This window comes from Clytia hemisphaerica, unplaced genomic scaffold (genome assembly GCF_902728285.1).
Source record: "Clytia hemisphaerica strain Z4C2 unplaced genomic scaffold, Clytia hemisphaerica genome assembly, whole genome shotgun sequence".
Classification (NCBI taxonomy): Eukaryota; Metazoa; Cnidaria; class Hydrozoa; order Leptothecata; family Clytiidae; genus Clytia; species Clytia hemisphaerica.
Genome location: NW_027104030.1, coordinates 141,110 through 147,234, shown reverse-complemented (window position 1 = coordinate 147,234; position 6,125 = coordinate 141,110).

Genomic DNA, 6,125 nt, shown 5'->3' with positions numbered 1-6,125 from the left:
TTAGTCAATTTCCCTTAAAATGAAAAAGGAACATATTTCTCTTTTAGCCAAAAGTTTTCTCATCCACCGCAAAGGCTTATAAACCATTAGAAGAATATTGCAGTCGAACGATTCAAAGAATTTATTTTATTTGTTCTTTATTTTACGTTGGCAATGAAAAAAAGTTACATGTACTAATTAAATCCAACATATACGCGAATATTTACTAGATAGTAAATAATTAAAATTTAAAAACATTAAAATATGGAACACAGTTTGCATGAACAATAGATTTTTGCTTTGGCGATTTTATTTTTAGACTCTTCTAAGGAGTCAAAGGTAGTCTATTCCAAGCTTGACCAGCTCGGAAATCAAAAGAATTCAAACAAACTGTGTTCTTAGGGTGTGGAAGTTTAGTTTGAGCGCCTCTCCTAAGCTGAGGACGTTTATTGGAATTTTTGTCCTCATTTTTATTTTCAGCTTCATCCGTGGCACTTTGGATGAATTCAAATTGATTATGGCCTAATTTATTGCCGATATTATTGACGCTCTTATAAATTTCCACAAGCATAAGCTGAAGGTTTTGGGTATGAATTGACTCACATTTAGCATTCTTCAAAAGTTCGTTATAGTTAAGATTGAAGGAATTAAGCTTGGCCCTAAGGGCCCTGCAATGTTTCACGCAAAGGATTGTGAGCCAATTTGCTACAAAACATCCAGATGAGAGGACAGTATTTAAAAGCAGACAAGATAAAACTGTTAACTAAAAAATCTGCTTGTTCTTGGTTCAAATAGGATCTAAATCTAAGAATTGTTTTAGTCTTCTGAGAAGCTTTATTACATATGTCCTGCACATGAGGATAAAAAGTGAGGCTGCTGTCAATAGATACTCCAAGTAGTTTCACATTCTCAGAAGACTTCAATAGTATATTCCCTACATCGATTTCTATATTTGCATTTTTTGTACCTGGAAAAAACACCTGAAATTTCTCTGGGTTAGCAACAAGGGAGTTGTGTCTAAACCAAACTAGAATAATATCTAAATCGAGAATAAGAGCTTCAACGACTTCATCTAGTGATGAAGCACATTTGTGCAGAGTATTGTCATCAGCGAAGTTACAGAGGTCGTCTTCATTTACAAAGGAAAACAAATCATTGACAAAAATATTGAAGAGAATAGGGCCTAAAACAGATCCTTGAGGTACACCATATAGTAAAGGTAGCCAATTACTGAATGATGAACCAACCCTGACCCTATGCTTTCTATTGTTTAAATAACTTTGCATGAAGTTAAGGCTACTATAATCCATTCCATATGCATGTAGTTTAGCGATCAGAAGATCATGAGGTAAACAGTCAAAGGCTTTAGACAGATCCATCAGAATCGCTCCAATCTTTTCGGATCTAGACAAGGAGTTCTACCATTTTCGCAGCATGTTTAGTAAAGCACTCTGTGTGCTATACTTTTTCCGAAAACCACAGAGTCGATCGAAGAAAAAAGATTCTAGAAAGTCGTTTAGCTGATTTGAGATGAGTTCTTCAAAGATTTTAGCAGGATATGGGAGGAGACTGACAGGCCTGTAGTTATCCTTGTCATGTTTACTATTTTTCTTATGGACTGGAATTATATCAGCCAGCTTCAAGCTGTCAGGAAAATTCTGAGTTTGAAGAGAATGATTGAAGCACGATGTCAAAGTTGGAGCACAAACAAATTTGGCTAACTTTATGATCTTAGTAGGAATGCTACCACTGACTGACTTAGATTCATTCAGATGCTTGATGGCTTTTAGCATATCTGAATATGTTACTGGAGAGAGCTCAAATTTATCAACATCGCGTCTTCTTTCAAGAATTTTGACAATACTTGGGTGATCAGAGTATTTAATTATGGCGGAGTTGACACTCAGAGCTCTCACCTGTAACAGAGTTCCAACGTGGAACGTCCAATCTGTCAGTAACAGTGTTATAATGATCATTGAAAGATTCGGCAATATCCAGATCTTTGGATAAAATACCTCAACCTTCAACGAGCTGAATTCTCTCTCCAGAAAAATTGACTTTGTTTGAGAACAAAGGTTTGAAGGTATCCCAAAAGCCTTTGGGAGATTGCTTCGGGTCATTTTTGCTGAAGAAAGATTTTTTAGCTTTCCTATTTGTATTAACAACAAAGTTTCTCTGACGAAGAAGAAACAAGTCCCTTGCAAAAAACATTGAATTTTCAACTGGCTCAAAAGCGAGCAAACAAATTGGTTTGCTAATCAAATCTCTAACCAAGGCTGAGAAAAAGGACATCTCAGAAATAGCAGATCACAAATTCGTTTCGATAAGTCCAGAAGAAATGACTGCACTAAAGGCTAAACTAAAAATCTCATGGGAAAATTGTACATGGGAAGGTATTTTTTCCCTTAAGCATAGGTGTGTTTGGTTTTAAAGCTTAAATCCTACCCTGGTTATGTATTTCTATTTATAAAAAAAATTCTAAAAAATTCCTCCAAATCATTTTTAGACTCTTGGCTGCACATGGTATTGCTGCTGCATCAAAGAACTCAGTGGCGACGATTGGTGTATCGTGATGCACTCGTTCCTAGAAAGACAAGTAGTGGTGCGTTTAAAGCAAAAGACACTGCTTGGTCATTTATATTTGACCTACAAGACCACGTTATGAAAAGGATCGAGACTCTCCATAGGCAAGTACATTCCATTTCCTGACAGGAAATATTTTAAACATTTTCAGAATGAAAAAATAAACGATTTTGTTTGTTATATGTAATAAATACTGCTATTAGAGCTGATTTCAAAAACAAATGGGTAGAGGAAGAGCCATTTTAAGAGTTAGTTCTTCTTTAATCTCAGCTTGAATCACCTGCACTTCAAAAATAACCTTAAAGATGAGATAAACTTGAAAATTGGATGAGATCATGGTCAATTATCTTTCAATGCTTGTTACGAGTTGTGTAATGTTGTCAATCCAAATTCATCTCTAGAGTTAATTGCGGTAGCTCTTTCAGTTCGACCCGAATTCAGGTAATCATTGGTGGATTGAACGCTCCAAGCGGCAATATTCAGATTTTGTTTGTTACGAATGTGCGGATTTCACATTTTTTACACCACCACCGCACGGTATGGGGCAACGGTTTGCTCGGATGCAGTAGCATTCATATCAACATTATCATTACTTATCATCATCATCATTCATTAGAAAGACTGCTTCTCGGAAGACGACACTACTTGGGGCAAGAGCAATGTTCCTTGACAGGAAACATTCATGGTCATCGGCAAAGCAGAGCTGAGACAGCTGAGAGAGAAAACTGTTGCGAGTTGCCAGAGTTTAAATCGTGTTGATTAACAAAACTACCGGGTGCCAGAAGCGATGCCAAATAGACAAACACAAATGCCAGGTGCCAAAGATGATCGCACATTGTATTGTAAACAGAAGGTCCTTTTCAGCCACGGTACTTGAAACCAAAACACTTTACTTAAGGCTGGGACCTATCCAGATGCAAAGCAGAAGTGTGCCCGCGTCTGACGCGGCGCAACTGGGCATCCCGGGAGTCCCGGAAAACTGCCAAAACGGCCCGGCAAAGCGCAATTTTCGATTTTTTAAAATTATGAATCGCAAGGGCACGCTTGAAGCCCAGAAGCCTTCCTTAATGTTCTGTTGGGCTGAAACGTGTGCCATACGTTGCCCCCCACTGTCTCCAGCCTTTGAGGTCCGGTTGCGGGCCCACCCAGACCGTCAAAATCACCGAAAAAGCCGATTTCGGCCGATATCGACGTCGCTCAAAGTCGGGCTCCCGACAAGCTCCCAGCAAACCCCCGAGAACCTTCGAACTAATCGGACGGCTTGTTCTCCGTTCCTCTAATGTGGTCAGACTCGGATCAAGTCCGCAGGCCCCGCCGGAAGCTCGTCCGGGTGCCCCAACAGCTAATTTTCTTTCTTTATTAATTATCAATATTTTCTTTCGCGGCGACGCGAAACTAACCGTCCGTGCCCACGAACTTACGGCTATTTTAGGTTCAGTTAACAGCTCGGGACTTTGACCGGACAACTTGAGATTGCATGGGCATGCTCAAAGCACAAACGCATTGCTTAAGCTCACGGGCTTTTGATCTGGGCAATATGCGTGACTATTGAGAATGCGCATGCGCGTGTTTACATCCCGAAAACAAGCATTCGAAAAAGCAATTTCGTTTTCGAACTCCATGACCCAACCTAATTCATTTGCCTAAAAACGAGTATATATATCAAATTCAACTAAAATTTTTTATTGAAATGCATTCAGAATGGGTTGAAATTCAACCACAAAAAAAATTAGATCCATATGTTCAGTAGTTCTCTCAAACTTTGAACATAACCTCCATTGCCTGAAAAAAGCAAAAATTGAAAAGTAGGGTCCAAAAATCTCTAAAATTTTTGTTGTTTGCAAGTTTTTGATGCTAACACATAAACTTTTTTTGCATTTCTAAAGGATTGAATGAGTGAATGCAAAAAGAATTAGGGCGTAGTTATCATTTAATTAAAAGAAACAGCTTTTCAAAGACAGCCTATTATATGGTCGACACCGCTGTCACTTCCCCTTTTTGGTCGATCGGCTTTCAGTGGACTGGGTCACATAAACAAAGCCGAGTTCGATCTTTTCCCATTAAAAAGTTATAGTTTTCAGTGAAAACAATAAAAATTGGAAAAAAAACAAGAAAAAATATACGTAAAAGCATTAAATAATACATACCTTGTAGAAAAAATATATTATCCCAACAAAATTTACCACCTTTCCCTATTCTTAGTTTCTTTGTATGTCAACTTTGTTGAAACCTTACGTCATGTTGCTACTCAAAAACTGGCGGGAAAAGATTGTAAACAAATGGTAGACACGAGCTACGAGACTAAGAACTAAGTAAGGAAGCATGTTCAAGTCTCGGCTCAAATAACATGGCCTCAAACAATCCCCATATTGTGAATCTCAACAAACTATGTAGGGTCTGTGGAGAAATTTTAAAAAGAGGAGGTAAAATTTTTGTCAAAAATAATTACAAGCTGCAATTGGCTTTTTGGATCAATATTGAAAATGACAAAACAGATGTCCACCCACCAAACTTTTGTCATCGTTGCTATCATAATATGAACAATATAGTGACAAAAACAAACTCACTCTGTAACGAGCGTTTTCAAATAGGTAGAGCACAGTGGCAACTGCCTCGTTTGTTTGAAGGCAATTCAAGGAGGAAAAGGAGGGAGAAAGTCAAAAAAGACATCTTTCACATGCCACAAGCATTCACTCAATGGATCGTCAGATTTCGTTTGGACTAGAGAAGTAACAGAGCAACTAAGAGCTAGAATCTCCCCTCAACGGAACGACATTGATAATTTGAACATCTCAGACTTTGATACTGAATACAACCCTTCTCTACCCTTGTGTAAATGCGAATTGTGCGAAAGAGTCATTAAACATCCGATGATGATTGAAGGCTGGCAACATTCATTTTGCTTGGGGTGCTTGGTTATGAAATTTGAGGGGAAAAAGCATTTGGAATGTCCCTATTGCTTTCAAAAATTCCTTCCAACGCAAGTGGTACTTTTCAAAGTTCGGCATTCATTAATTGACAATTAAAGATTGGTTTGTAAATGTAAAATGTCTTTTGCTTGTCAAGACGAATTTTTAGCACATAGAACTCAATGCAAAACCGAGAAAGGTACCTCTCTTTCGCTGACTGTTGGCGAGCTTTTAACTATCGATTTTCAAGAAGAGTTACCAAAGTCTGTAGAACGAGCAACCCTACGTGTCTTAAAACCCAAAATGGACACCTCAGAAGATGGAACGGGCAAGTTCACATCAGGAGGGCCAAGGGTGAGTCTCTGAGGATAAGTTACGGTGAAATATGAGAGGCGAGGGAAAATATTTATAACATACATTTCGAAAAGTTATTTATCTTTAAAAGAAAAGTAAAGCTATGATAAATGATACTTAATGTAAATGTTTAAAAGACAATTAAAATCTGTGTCAAAAAGTCATGCAGTCTTTTTAGTTCATCATCATCATCTTTCGACCGCGGTCGACATTATGGATTCCACCCCCTGGCGCCAACAATCGCGGTCGCGCATGGCAGTCTCCAGGTCACTATAAGAAGTCCAGTGTCCCTGCTAACTG